At 35.8% G+C, this 16,323-nt stretch overlaps 1 protein-coding gene across 5 annotated transcripts in view; it reads right to left on the reverse strand.

Annotated features, from left to right (window-relative positions):
- Positions 1 to 4,532, reverse strand: part of snap25b (synaptosome associated protein 25b) — an 87,415-nt gene extending 82,883 nt beyond the window's left edge. For 4 of the 5 annotated variants that reach the window (XM_073926955.1, XM_073926956.1, XM_068214327.1 and 1 more), the window contains exon 1: positions 4,419 to 4,475. The gene's annotated coding sequence lies outside the window, so the exon portion shown is untranslated. Of the gene's footprint in view, positions 1 to 4,418 lie in introns of all 5 variants that reach the window. The other variant, NM_131434.2, reaches the window with a different exon arrangement.
- Positions 4,533 to 16,323: the final 11,791 nt, after the last annotated feature.

Genomic DNA, 16,323 nt, shown 5'->3' on the forward strand with positions numbered 1-16,323 from the left:
CAGATGAATTTTGATTGGTTGCCAGTGTTTTTATCAACCAAGCTTCAATATAGATATGTACCCCTGTATAAATTTCTGGAGAGCACCAAACACACCTCAGGAGGTTTGTTTTTTGCAGTTTTTGTTTTCGTGAATCCACCAGAGGCCGCTTTGTATGCTTTTGAGATCTTAAATTTATCTCACGAGTGCCATTCGCGCCTGCTGTTCTTGTGTAATTCTACCATAGGCCGCTGTCAACTGACAGACTGACCAACCTACTAACACCCCCTACCCAACCCCCTTCCTTAAATCCAACCGACAGTGTTTTCAAAAGCAATCCAGTATATACAACCGTACGACAGTAACTCAAATAAGCACTCATTACAGATATGCAAAAGAGCATCTCTGAACACACAACATGTCAAACCTTGAAGCAGATGAGCTACAGCAGCAGAAGACCACACCGGTTGCCACTCCTTTAAGCTAAGAACAGGAAACTGAGGCTACAATTCGCACAGGCTCATCAAAATTTGACAATAGAAGATTGGAAAAATGTTGCCTGGTCTGATGAGTCTTAATTTCTGCTGCAACATTCAGATGGTAGGGTCAGAATTTGGCATCAACAACATGAATGAATGGATCCATCCTGCCTTGTATGAATAGTTCAGGCTGGTGGTGGTGGTGCAATGATGTGGGGGATACTTCCTTGGTACACTTTGGCCCATTAGTATCAATTGAGCATCGTGTCAATGTCACAGCCTACCTGAGTATTGTTGTTGACTATATTCATCCCGTTTTGACTAGTGTACCCATCTTCTGATGGCTACTTTTAGCAGGATAAAGCGCCATGTCATAAAGCGACAATCGTCTCAGACTGTTTTCTTGAACATGACAATGAGTTCACCGTGCTCAAATGGCCTTCAGAGTCACCAGATCTCAATCCAATCCAATCTCAATCTTTGGGATGTGGTGGAACAGAAGATTCACATCATAGATGCATGGTGCTATCACGTCAATATGGATCAAAATCCAGTTACTTGTTGAATCTATGCCACGAAGGATTAAGGCAGTTCTGAAGGCAAAAGGGGGTCCAAATAGGTGCTAGTAAGGTGTACCAAATAAAGTGGCCATTTAGTGTACATTTTTACTGTTTACTGTTTTCTTGTTATAGTTATCATCCTTGATGTGATATGGGCCTTATTTAATACTACTATTTATACTACTTACCTATCTACATTTAAAGCATGCAACCCGTGTTTTGCCCCGTGACGAGCAAAAGAAGCACAGCCTATGTGATATGGTTACGAAGAAAAAGCCGTGAAATGTGCTGTGTTATCAAAGACCACATGTCCTTTTTTGAAAAGAAGAAAAAAAAAAGATGAAAGTCTGCCCTTGGAAAATGTTGCTATTCTGGTTAAATGCCATAGATTACACACAGACAAGTGACGCAAACCGAAAAGGACCAGCAGAAAATAAAACACACACTTCGAGTTAGCAATGACTATTCGAAAACTCCCCGATTATATAATTGTCATATTTGTGTCAAAGCGTTGGCTGTGTAGCGCCAGCGTTCGCGAGGTTCAAAGCAATCATCTTTACCAGAGGGGATTACAGCTTTAAAACCAAAGTGAGTGTCCCATTCAGGAAGGGATAAAGCCCAGTGTACTAATCTGATGGAGCGGAGGTAGCTTGTACAAAGCCATCCATTAAAGCCACCAGCCACAGTCATTTATGTAGACTGCTAACTTTCTCTCTGACCCTATAGGCGAGCCTAACCATGTCAGCATTGTTCGCCTTGAGCAGAGCATGAGCTTGCCATGTGCACAGCTCGCATGCACAGCATGAGCGGCATTAGTCACTGCCGGAGTCATCAAGAGAAGAGAACATTACAGCAAACAGACAATTCGTATGCTGACTGTTTGACATACGGCGCCGTCCACACAGCCAGTAAAGTCATATGCAGCCTAAGGAGCGTGTTATATCATAATCTCTGACTGCCGTGATGTTTCTGCACATGTCACTATGAAAAATCAGCTACATGACATGAATTTACTTCAGAAAAAAAATACAATTTAAAAAATAGGATGGTTTCACCCAAAACATGTTAATTTGCTCATTATTTAAACCTATATGTAGACTAGATATTTTGAAGAATGCTAAAAATCTGTTACCATTGACATCCATAGTAGGAAAAACACATACTATGGTAGTCAATGGTTACAGCTTTCTTTAAAATATCTTCTCTCGGTGAAAAAAAAGAAAGTCAAACCAGTTTGGAACATCTAAAAGGAGAGTAAATAATAACTGTATTTTCATTTTTGGGTGAACTATCTCTTTAAGTTGCCTTACAGGTCTGTAAATAATCCTCCAAATCTTCTGTATCATAGACACTCCGTTTCACTGTTTTGATTAATTTCTAACACCATGTGTTAGGAAAAGCAGTGCTAGACTTCACGCTGTCCTGTCCCACGAAACAGGTAGAAGTTGTGCTCAAAATATTCACTTCCACCTGCTTCAAGCACCAATTATTTTCCAAAACTAGATCGCAATCATCTAAAAATAAAGCGACAGATTTGCTCCAACATCCACACACGAACCCTAAACAAAGTGTCTTTCTGTTCAATGTCACCAGCCTCTCTTAGGGAACAATTCAGTGCCAGCACCCCCTTGAAAGATATAAAGCTGTAAACAAACCTGATGACGAAGAAAACACACCCTGTCCTAGATAAACAGTTATGCAATCCGAACCGGCTATACTTCCCCCCCCAAAACACAAGAGCAATGCCAACATTGCAAGTCCCAAAGGCTCTGCTTGAACAACTGATGTCTGCTGGATCACTGCACATGAAGAGGTGTGATTTTGGCAGCGTTGATTGCCGTTCAAAATAGCTCAACCTTTAAATGAAATCATGATCAAGAATTATTATTTTTCACCCAAAATCAAGGTGTGTTTGGTAATGTTGCTTCAGTTGTTTGGCAGCTTTTAACATATCAATACGATTTCATCTTATGTTCTACTAATAATAGTATAGATACGTATACAGTGCTCAGCATAATTGAGTACACCCTATTTTTATCAATTTCTCAGTGAATATAGGTAATTTTTTGGTGCATTTAAACAAAACAGATTCATCAAACAGATGTATTTATTAAAGCAATACTTTAGTCACCAAACATATTTAGAAATTGAAAGATAATTCAATTAAATTCAAGCAAAATATTGCAAAAAATTAAAATAAATAAATTACAAACAACAAAATTTCAACTATTTTTTTTTATATTTGTATTTAATATTTTTCTATTACATAAATTTGAGTGAACAAGTATTTGGACCGTTATCGTAAGTTATTTTGTTACATAAGCTCCAGATATGGCTTAAGTACTGACTAATCTTATGTATATGCACAAATATAATACAGCTTTCAATTAAAAATCTGAATTTAAAAGAAAGATTTGTGAGGGGTGTACTTATAAATGCTAAGCACATATACACTACTGTTTTTATGTTAAAACCTCAAAATAATCAGTCGAAAAATGAATAAACAATAAGTAAATAAATCATCATGGATGTAAGTGTATATACACATGAAAAAACAGCTGCCATTTTAAATATTAAAAAATATAAATTTCAGTGGAATTATGATATTGCATTTTTGAGACAAAACAAATCAGGTATTGCTAATAATACAATTTATATGAGCAATTAAAATGGGTTTTTACTGTAAAATCCGACATACACTGAATCCAAAATTAGCCTCTCCAACAGCAATGAGCACTATCTTAATTAATATCACAAGATAATTCTTCAAATATATATATATTAATTAAATAACATAACTAAAATGCAATAAAACAGCAATCAATCTCTCATAAATTAACAAAGGCACGTTTTTTTCGCAATAAAATTAACATTTCCACAGTGCACGCATATGTTGTATATATTAATAATAATAATGATTATATATGTATTTTAGAAAACCATTCTTTAACTAAATATATTTGCAAATATGCCTTACAATAATCGTATATCTTATTTGACCAATCATTTTCATAATCTGTCTTTCAAGTATATCCAAAAAACAGGTCACATTCTCATTTTGCCAAAAATGCTCCAAAACTAGGACACGTCTATGAAAAATGACGCTTTGTTTTGTACCATGGAGGCTCGACTTTCACAAAAATCTGTTTTGAAAAAGTAGTTTCGCGCTTGGTCAGCCCGTTTTTTAATGTTTTGGCGCGCGCGCCTCTTAATGAGCGCTCTCCGCGGTGCTGAAATCCACACAACAGGCACGAGCACGACCTTACGCTTTGATATCTCTGAAACTTCGACCAACAAACAAACGCAATTTACACCAAAGAAAATACTAACGAAGTAAACCTGTGGGAGTTAATTGTCTACAGCTCATGCAAAAGCTGTGCAAAAAAAGCAAAACACCTACCTTGCACTTGATGAACCACGTTGGGGATGTTACTATCGCCTTGCCTCCTTCAGCTCTGATTTGGGTCACCGAATGCGCGTGCACGCAGCTCTAGAGTGAGTGAGTGAGTGAGCGAGTGAAGAAAAAAAAAAAAACTCATCCCTCATCAAAGATGGCGTGCTCCCCTGACGTCATAATGACCCTCAACACTAGGGCGTGTCCATACAGTACCGGAGTGTGTAAATAACCCAGCCCTCTGTGACGTCACAATGACCCTCAACACTAGGGCGAGGCTGCTAGGGATTTGGTATTCATTAATCCCTACTATATATTATTTTCGATTGGACACTGGGTTGTTTGGTTGATTTACAGTGAGTGTGAAATGAAACGTTTTCCTTCTCATTTAACATAGCACTCAATGACCTTGGGAGTCACCTACTGTAATAGATGTTGTCCTTGAGTGGTTCTCAATCCTTTTGACACTTAAGCTGCCTCATTGTTCAAGACCATATTAAAACACAACCTCCTCCATCTACAAACATCAATAGTTCCAATTAAATCTGTGAAATCATCATTTTGTACTATACAGGATATGAGTGTTTTCCCATTCATTAATCAAATAATATTTTTTGTACAGTATACGAAGCTCTAGAAGAAAATAAAAGACCACTACAAATGTATTACTGGTTCTATGGTTTTGCCATTAATAGGTACATGTTTCAGTAAAAATAATGTTTGCACAAAAAGGTCTAAATGACATATGTATTTTAATCTTGGAAGATAGAGTAAACAAATTACATACACAAACAAATGCCCAGTAAATTTATAACATCTAGAGAAACTGAGTGTTAATTTATTTCCATATATATATATATATATATATATACAGTTGAAATTAGAATTATTAGCCCCCCCTGAATTATTAGCCCGCCTGTTTATTTTTCCCCCAATTTCTGTTTAACGGAGAGAGGATTTGTTCAACACATTTCTAAACATAATAGTTTTAATAACTCATCTCTAATGACTGATTTATTTTATCTTTGCCGTGATGACAGTAAATAATATTTTACTACATATTTTTCAAGACATTTCTCTACAGCTTAAAGTGACATTTGAAGGCTTAACTAGGTTAATTAGGTTAACTAGGCAAGTTAGGGTAATTAGGCAAGTTATTGTATAACGATGGTTTGTTCTGTCGGAAAAAAAAAAAGCTTAAAGGGGCTAATAATTTTGTCCCTAAAATGGTTTTTAAAAAAATAAAAAACTGCTTTTATTTTAGCCAAAATAAAACAAATAAGACTTTCTCCAGAAGAAAAAAAATCATTATCAGACATACTGTGAACATTTCCTTGCTCTGTTAAACATAATTTGGGAAATATTTAAAAAAGAAGAAGAAAAAATAATGGGGGGCTAATAATTCTGACTTCAACCATATAAGTGCCATAGCCAGCCTGGAGATAGAGCTGGTTCTTTTTATTTTTTCTCAAAAAGTGGACTGTTTGCAGTTATTTGACTTACTTTTTCTTTAATTACAAAGTTTAAATACTGCATTTAATGACATTTTAAGCACTATTATTTTATTTTATTTTTGCTGGATCAGTTTGTCAGATGTTCACACTTTTTGAAGTACCAAAACATTTCCTAAAGACTTAAAATTAAGAAATATGAAAAATACTCTACTTACATTTAAAATACAAAATCATTATATCATATATCACTAAGGGGGAAAAATAGAAATCTCTTAAAGTTTTAAAGTAGAAACTGTAGCCTATTGTCAATTATTAGTGAAATAACAAACTGGGCAGCACATTTAACTTTCCCCAGTGAGAATTTGGGCATTTCAATAATAAAACTTTTATAATAACTATAATAACTTAGTGCTTCACAATTTATCTAGCCTCTCTTGCAAAAAGTACAGTTGATAAAACAATAGCATATTAAGTATTATATGTAGCTTAATATAGGCCACCTTTGGTGCTTCACAACATTTTATGGGTCATATTTTTCCCATAAAAATAAGGTAAAATATTTTAGAATAAAATGTTTTCTCCATTTAACAACAATACAGTGGAGTTGACTTTACCTGCGGGTCTTTCTTTAGGTCTTAAAGCCTTTTTGATGGGCTATTTCTTATAATTTTTGATGGCATAACACTCAAAATAGGACAAATGAGCTAACGTATGGGACAAATACTGGACCTTTGTCAGTAGGTGGGTGGGTCTCAAGCACTCAAACCCCACCCTGGCTAAGGGCCGGTGTGTATGATCCTGTATCACAAAATCAGTTACATTTTTATAAACTGATATTTATACATAATCTGAAAGCTGAATAAATAATGTAAATGGTTTGATGTGAAAGTACAATAGTTGGCCGAGATAAGAAAACTATTGGAAAAACAGGAATGTGAGAATTAAAAAAAATAAGGTTTAATTTTGTATAACATAAGCTCTTAGCAATGCATATAAATAAACAAAAATTCAGTTTTGATATATTTCACAAGAAAATTCACAAAAAGTCTTCATTGAACATGACCTTTATATTATAGTGTCAGTAATTTCAAATTCAGTAAAATCAAACCATTTATTTTTAGCTATTGCCAAAAATACCCATGCAACATACGACTGGCTTTATGGTCCAAACATTCATTCATTTTCTTGTCGGCTTAGTCCCTTTATTAATCTGAGGTCGCCACAGCAGAATGAACCGCCAACTTATCCAGCACGTTTTTACGCAGCGGATGCCCTTCCAGCCGCATCCCATCTCTGGGAAACATCCATACACACTCATTCACACACACTCGTACACTACAGACAATTTAGCCTACCCAATTCACCTGTACTGCATGTCTTTGGACTGTGGGGGAAACCGAAGCACCCGGAGGAAACCCAAGCGAATGCAGGGAGAACATGCAAACTCCACACAGAAACGCCAACTGAGCCGAGGATCGAACCAGCGACCCAGCGACCTTCTTGCTGTGAGGCAACAGCACTACCTACTGCACCACTGCTTCGCCCCTTTATATATATATATATATATATATATATATATATATATATATATATATATATATATATATATATATATATATATATATATATATATATATATATATATATATATATGTGTGTGTGTGTGTGTGTGTGTGTGTGTGTTTGCATGTGTGGTATGAAAAAATATATATAGAAAAGCGAAAAAAAAATGAAATATGAAAGTTAAGTGTTTGCAAACAATTTTTTGGCGGAATTTAAACAAACAAATTAAGTTTAACATTACTAAATGCAATTTCTGTTTAAATTCAGCCCATATAAATGGTTTGCAAGCACTTTTAAACTATTAAACCTAATGAATCCTTTTTAGTGTAAGTGCTGAAGTCTCTAGTTGCTCCTCCTGGATGAAAAGGTCAATACGAATTATGTTTACAAATAGTAACATTAGTCAGTCCCTTAATGGATGCCTTCTTTGTATTTCCAGTTTCTTTAAAAGAGCAAAATCACTTGCTTCTTGCCCCGAGCATCAAGTCTCCCTGATCTCTTAATAGGAGCAAGATCAGATAAAATGCTTTAGCTACCGAGACTTCAAAATTCAGATAAGGAGGGGAGTAGATCAATGGAACTTATTTGATTATTTAATGGCTTTTAGACTTTCAAAGATTGTTGCTTATTGTTGATTAGTCTGTTTGTATGAAGGAGGATGTGTTAGAGAAGGTTACTTATTGTGTTTGACTTTGAGCTGAAAAAGAGAGAAACCATATGTCAGTGGTACGAAACAATCTGGCAAAGTGCTTGACTACATTAAGACAGATCAAGCCATAAAATGTGGATCTGGAAAAGCAGGACAGATGAAGGTCAGAACTCTCTCTAACACACGGAGAAGAACACATACGAGTGTACGCACTGTACAGAAAACCACACACCCTATTAGACAGCAACTGTTCACAAATTGACTCAGCACAAACAAATGAGACAGTAATGCTAGTTAGTGCAACAACCACCAAACAGAAAGCCCTGCAAAATGTATTGATTTACACTTACAAGACTGCATCACGAATGAAAAAAAATCCATCTTTAACACCGTCTGAAGATGATGCTGTCATCCTGAAAGAAGAAGAAGTTGCTTATTTAGTTTCTCAATGATATCTTGATGACATTTAAATTCAAATGCATTTGTTATTATTATGGGATGTGATTTACATATCACTGCAGCTCTTTTCAGCGTGCTCCAGAAATGAGGCTCCTGATTAATCCCGCATTCTTTGACACAAGTGCATATTTACAGGACCCACACTGTTCCCAATTAAAGCTAATTTATTTGAGCCAGATTCCCCTCAGTCTTTCTTGTCAATTAGCACTGCCAGAAGCCACCCCCACAACACCTCAAAAAAAGAGAGCCCTTATCCTGTGTGGCTCATGAAAAAAAAGGTGGGAAATCTGTCATTAACCTCATCATTTGCCTACCATCGATGATTGCATGCTGAACTGCGAATGCGCTGCAGAAACCATCTTTGTGTAGGCTTAATCACTCCGCTGCAGATGTAGATAATTATATACTGTAGGACAAAACTGCTTATGAAACAATAAAAAGAGGCACATTTACAGAGAGACACCTCCCTAAATATCATCTTGATAATTCATTCGAGTATGGCACCCAGCACTTTACAGCAGCATGAAGCATCAGTTTTTAAAGAACTAAATGAATCACTGTTAATTACCTGAAGAGGTCAAACAGGGTCAACTAACTTCAATACGCAAGCTAAGGAAATAATAGTCACCGATTGCTTAGTAATGTTCCTTTCTTACGATTTTCAATGAGAAGCTGTGCTGTGTTAAGAACGAAATCATATATCACTAGGGGGAAAAAAAATAGGAATCTGTTAAAGTATTAAAGTAAAAACTGTAGCCTATTGTCAATTATTAGTCAAATAACAAACTGGGCAGCACATTTAACTTTCCCCAGTGAGAATTTGGGCATTTGAAAAATAAAACATTTATAATAACTTAGTGCTTCGTGATTTTTCTAGCCTCTCTTGTAAAAAGTACAGTTGATAAAACAATAGCATATTAAGTATTATATGTTGCTTGATATAGGCCACCTTTGGTGCTTCACAACATTTTATTGAAATTTTTTTCCCATAAAAAATAAGGTAAAATATTTTAGAATAAAATGTTTTCTCCATTTAACAACAATACAGTGGAGTTGACTTTACCTGCGGGTCTTTCTTTAGGTCTTAAAGCCTTTTTGATGGGCTATTTTTTTATAATTTATGATGGCATAACACTCAAAATAGGACAAATGAGCTAACGTATGGGACAAATACTGGACCTTTGTCAGTAGGTGGGTGGGTCTCAAGCACTCAAACCCCACCCTGGCTAAGGGCCTGTGTGTATGATCCTGTATCACAAAATCAGTTGCATTTTTATAAACTGATATTTATACATAATCTAAAAAGCCGAATAAATAATGTAAATGGTTTGATGTGATAGTACAATAGTTGGCCGAGATAAGAAAACTATTGGAAATTTATAAATAATGGTAACTGATTGCTTAGTAATGTTCCTTTCTTACAATTTTCAATGAGAAGCTGTGCAGTGTTAAGAAGAAATACTAGCATTTACTGCACAGTACTGTAATATTTAACAGGTCACACTAGGGCTACATGATAGAACACAATTTCTGGAAGTGTTTATCCTATATTGAATAAAGGCCCCAAGAAATTAAAATAAAGTTTTTTAAATGTTAGTATCAGTATAATTCGTTTTTAGAATATCTATAAGCTAATGTTCCCCAAAACAGAGACAAAATTAGCATTTAGAAGACATTTAATTAATATAAAAATGTAAAGCTAGTATTTTTAACACTTCCGCCAAAATGAATCAATAGTTATATTTACCATCTCACACTACAGTTTCTCATCACAACATAACCAATCAAATCAAAGTATCTGGCATGCCCCGCCCGCTTCAAGACGCTTCTCATTTGCTTTTTATTTAATATACCTGAGTTCAACCAATCTCACTGACAAAGCTGTGATAAAACACTATTGTTTTTTTGTTTTTTTAAAACAGGGAGTAGCTACTTTATGTCTCAGCTTCTCATCATGTTTCAGTTGAGACTATGTCAAACATAGAATAAAAATGCATATTTTAAACCACTACACGAGACCTAGACTTATTATACAGCTAAAACAAACACAAAAATGAGTGATACAGTTTAGTCTCCTGAACAAATTTAATCATGTGTGACAATAACAGGGTTCAGATTCTGCTGTTTCAATATATGAATACAAAATATGAATTGATATTGATAATATAGTTGCTCTGAGAATCACTTCACAGGGTTGGAAGAAAAAAAAAACATTGAAATTTAAATGAACTGAAAGACCTTCATGACATAAAAGTCTATAAAAGTTTAACTCAAGTTGTGACAGATCTATTTTCCTGGACCATGAATTAAAAAAAAACTATTCATTATGTATATATAAATACATATACATATAAATATATATATATATATATATATATATATATTAAAAAAAAAAAAAAAAAATATATATATATATATATATATATATATATATATATATATATATATATATATTAGGGATGTAACGGTATCAGAATTTCACGGTACGGTAATACCTCGGTATGAATGTCACGGTACGGTATTTATTGAATCATTTACAGGAAAAAACAAAACTTATGAAAATACTCCAAAAAAGTGCCAAAAGTGTCAATGACATACAAATTAGCCATCTATCTGTAAGCTTTGAAACAGGAACTTCAATTTTAATAACAAAAAAATATTAAACCATGTAAAAAAATTAAGTTTCAATTTAGTATTGTAGAAAACTCATCACATTCAACATTTAATCACTCACTCACTTAGATAGAGATGGGTTTAAAGGAAAATTATCATATAACTATAATCTGGTAAAAGCTGGTATCTCTGGGTATTTACAATGTCCCCTGCAACAGAAAAAAACCCTCTCATTTGGGACTGAGGTTTCTGGGACAAGAGAGATATGACTTGGCCCAGGTTGACAGCAGTGGGTAACGTTGTGCATTGTCTTTCCCCCACTTGAGAGGATAAACCATGAGTGAGATAGAGATCTCATGTCTGCATCAATCTGAACAGTGTGCTGTGTTTCTGCAGTCCCCATGACTGATTATTAGTCGTATTCCCCAACTTGCAGGCACGTGCACACACAGGGCTCAACCTGTGCAGTGCACATGCCCTTTTTAGTCTTGGATAGAAAGTGCCCTTCCAAAATGATCAAAAGTGCCCCCGCGACACGACATACCCTCCGTCCCCGCTTTACAGTACGCGCGCGACAACACAGCTGATCAGAACGCGTGCGACAACACAGCTGATAAGAACTCGCGCGACAACACCACTATTCAGTACGCGCGCGACAACACAGCTGATAAGAACTCGCGCGACAACACCGCTATTCAGTACGCGCGTGACAACACAGCTGATAAGAACTCGCGCGACAACACCACTATTCAGTACGCGCGTGGCGACAACACCCGCTTTAGGGTTTTCCAGCTCTTTTTCATCCCCGCTTCTAGCAGCACACTCCATTTCCGCATTACTGGATCTGTAGCGACAACAGACCGCAAGGGATTATGGCCAAGCCTGGGCTGATGGGAATTGTAGTTTCCACTACCTCCCGTTTGCTTCATTCGCCTGAGCAAATTTTCTCAGAAGACCTATAGTTTTACCGAGTCATGCGACTACGGTAACATCGAAAAAAAATAATATTGCGGTATTACGGTATTTACAATACCGTTACATCCCTAATATATATAATATATATATGTATGTATGTATGTATGTATGTGTGTGTATATATATATATATATATATATATATATATATATATATATATATATATATATATATATATATATATATATAAATAGCTTTTTAAAAAAAATATTACTAAATTTCACATTACATTAATATCTATTGTGCAAATAAATTGAATGAACAGTAGCTACGCTAATTATTTTCTTTATTCTCTTTTTCACCGCCTCTAGATTGTGGAGTGCCACTTGATCAGATTCAAGACCTGCGTAGAAATGATGCCAATCCTATGAGGACTTGAAAAGATGATGGCAATCATCTGAGAACTTCAAGGCAAACATTCAATACACAAATACATTTCATAGTACATGTATTATTATTACATGTAAATATATTTTTTTGGAAGGATGCTGCATATACTGTATAACTGCACATTAACTGCATTTCATACTACCAACCCTATACACAACCCCTTCTGATCTTGACTGTAATATAATGATGTGGACCTTTTGTGAAGCTGCTTTATAATGATAATAATTTTGAAAAGTGATACATAAGTAAACTTAAATTGAATCTTATTTTGATAAAAATTATGCAGAATGAGAAAACATTTGAAACATGAGGTGCAATTTTTTATTCTAAGCTAAAAATGTGCCTCTGTCTAATGCTTGTCATTTAAAAAGCGAGATAGTTTATTTTATTCCATTATAAAATGCATGCAATTTAGTGATCAGCAGGATCTTGGAAAAATGTTCAGCATTTTAAAAGTACTTTAATAGCATCTGGTTGACTTTTAAAATAATAAGCTACAGTATAGGTCCATTTACATTGTGAAATACAGTGCTCTGTTGCTGCTTCTCATCAATTAATTGAATACAATACTGTTTGAACTTAATGATGTAAGGCATAATTGACAACAGCCACTGAATTAAATATTAATAATAATGCACATCTGGATGGTGATGCATTACTTCCAGGAGTGCATTTTTTTCTGAGTCCATTATTCCTCTTATACTACAACTACCATACTTGAGACATTGATCTGACGTTGGATATCAAGAATCCTTTTGATTGAATTTGATTTTTGACTTGTCAGCATTGAAATTACTCAGCGTAGTGATATGGAACTGTAACGCACTACTACTTTAGCTGCGTGTTTATTTGAAAATAATTGCACACCTTAGAATCAGCTAATTAGAATCAAGCATTCAACATCCATGTAATATAATCTTGTTTGACCTTCTTTCCTTGATTAACCTTCATTTGCTTCTCTACATACTCCTCTCTTCTCATTTGTGATACAGGTTTGTCCAACGCCCCTCCTCTTCCTTTTTCCTTTGGAGCTAAAGATTAGGAGCTGAGGTCAGTATGTGTGTGTGTGAGTGCCACATCATCAAGGCCATTACCTCTTGCACTGGAGCTGATTATCATTTCCTCATCCTTTTATAGCCTAGCACTTATTAAACACTCCTGGTGTATGAACTATTTCATACTGAAAAAACCAACCTGTGCATTGATTGCCCTGCTTCTGTCCTTTCTGCAGCAGTCAGTTTAATTATTCTCACATCCGGTTTCACAGTACAGATCGACAGATAGAGTTCCAGCTGACGCTGCTGCGTATCCTTTCACGAGAATGTGCCAAGTCAGAACCTATGAACAACAATAAGCAGGTGTTATGAATTTCTAGGTTTGCAGATTGTACAGTGTATCTGGAAAGTATTCATAGCGTTTCACTTTTTCCACATCTTTTTTTTATGTTGCAGCCTTCCAAAATGGATTACATTAATTTATTTCCTCAAAATTCTACACACAATACCCCATAATGACAATGTGAATAAAGAGTTTTTGAAATTTATTAAAAATAAAAAAAAAATAAAAAATCACATGTACGTCAGTATTCACAGCCTTTGCTTAATACTTTGTTGATGCACCTTTGGCAGCAATTACAGCCTCAAGTCTTTTTGAATATGATGCCACAAGCTTGGCACACCTGTCTTTGGGAATTTTTGCTCATTCCTCTTTGCAGTACCTCTTAAGCTCTATCAGTTGGATGGGAAGCGACGGTGTACAGCCATTTTCAGATCTCTCTATAGATGTTCAATAGAATTTAGATCTAGGCTCTGGCTGGGCCACTCAAGGACATTCACCGAGTTGTTGTGAAGCCACTCCATTGATATTTTGGCGGAGTGCTTTGGGTCATTGTACTGCTGGAATATGAACCGTCGCCCCAGTCTGAGATCAAGAGCACTCTGAAGCAGGTTGTCATTCAAGAGGTCTCTGTACATTGCTGCATTCATCTTTCCCTCTATCCTGACTAATCTTCCAGTTCCTGCAGCTGAAAAACATCCCCACAGCATGATGCTGCCACCACCATGCTTCACTGTAGGGATGGTATTAGCCTGGTGATGAGCAGTGCCTGGTTTTCTCCAAACATAACGCCTGGCATTCACTCCAAAGAGTTCAATTTTAGTATCATCAGACCAGAGTATTTAGTTTCTTATGGTCTGAGAGTCCTTCAGATGCCTTTTGGGAAATTCCAGGCGGGAAGTGACTTCCGTCTGGCCACTCTACCATACAGGCCTGATTGGTGAATTGCTGCACAGATGCTTGTCCTTCTGTAAGGTTCTCCTCTCTCCACAAAAGAACGCTGGAGCTCAGACAGAGTGACCATCAGGTTATTAATTACCGCTCTGACTAAGTCCCTTCTACCCCAATCACTAAGCTTAGATGGCCGGCCAGCTCTAGGAAGAGTCATGGTGGTTCCAAACATCTTCCACTTACAGATGATGGAGGTTACTGTGCTCATTTGAACTTTCAGGGGAGCAGAAATTTTTCTGTAACCTTTCCCAGCCTTGAGCCTCGAGACCATCCAAACTCGTAGGTCTACAGACAATTCCTTTGTCTTCATGCTTGGTTTGTGCTTTGACATTCACTGTCAACCCTGGGGCCCTATATAGACAGGTGTATGCCTTTTCAAATCATGTCCAATCAACTGAATTTACCACAGGTGAACTCCAATTAAGCTGCTGAAACTGATCAACATGTAAAAGCGATTTTTCAGGCTTTTAATTTTTAATAAATCTGCAGCAATTTTAAAAATATATTTTTTCACATTTTCATTATGGGGTATTGTGTGTAGAATTTTGAGGAAACAAATCAATTTAATCTATTTTGGAGTAAGACTGTAACATAAATAAATGTTGAAAAAGTGAAGCTCTATGAATACTTTCCGGATACACTGTACTTTATTGAACAGTAGCTACAATTTTCATACAAAAATGTATGTTTCAGTGCATTGCTAGAGTGCCTTGTTTGGTTTCTAGATTGTTCTGAGAAACAGTAAGTGATTTTTTTTCTTAGTAGGCAAAACTAAAAGAATTTCATTCTAGTTTTAAACCATAATTTACATTTAGGCACCCAATAGCTATTTCATTTTTCCTTTGGTGAATGCTTTGCTAAATTCCCTCTTAGCAGGATCTCACACTTCAACAACCCTATTGATTTCTTGCTGTTGCTTAACAAAAAAACATACTCACTTTCCCCATATTGGACTGTTCATCCTACCTGTAGATCCAGAAAAGTTATTCATTGTAATATTTATGTACATACAAAATACATTTGTATCACTGATGTGTATTTGTCAAGCAAAACATCCTCCGTTTAAAAATATGCATTGTATTTTATTGTGTCTGCCTGCCCCCTACTGTTCAATTTGGTAATAAAACATGCATGAGTACACGTGTGGACGTCAATCAAAACGACACAATCACCTACACTGATTAATGTGTTACCTTGAAATATGTGACTGTCATCCTCTCTTCCTGTGTTCAGTGGGGGTTGCTGATTAAAGCCAAAGTCACAGGAGAAGCATAAAGGAAAACAGCTTATAGAGCAGGTGGTGCTCTCGGTCAGGGGTTTGTGTAGCAGTATCCCAAATGGCAGCAAACTAGGGTGACCACTGTGCATCTCAATGGCTGACTTATGAAAGGTTATTTTTATCCTGTGTCAGGAAAGAAATGTGTTCTTTCTTTAGCTATCTTTCACTTAAGCTCAAATGACAGATCGAGCATGTCTGGGAAATACTAATTTGTCAGAAAAAAAGAGACAGTTGCTCTGAATA

This window comes from Danio rerio, chromosome 17, assembly GCF_049306965.1.
Source record: "Danio rerio strain Tuebingen ecotype United States chromosome 17, GRCz12tu, whole genome shotgun sequence".
Taxonomy (NCBI): domain Eukaryota; kingdom Metazoa; phylum Chordata; class Actinopteri; order Cypriniformes; family Danionidae; genus Danio; species Danio rerio.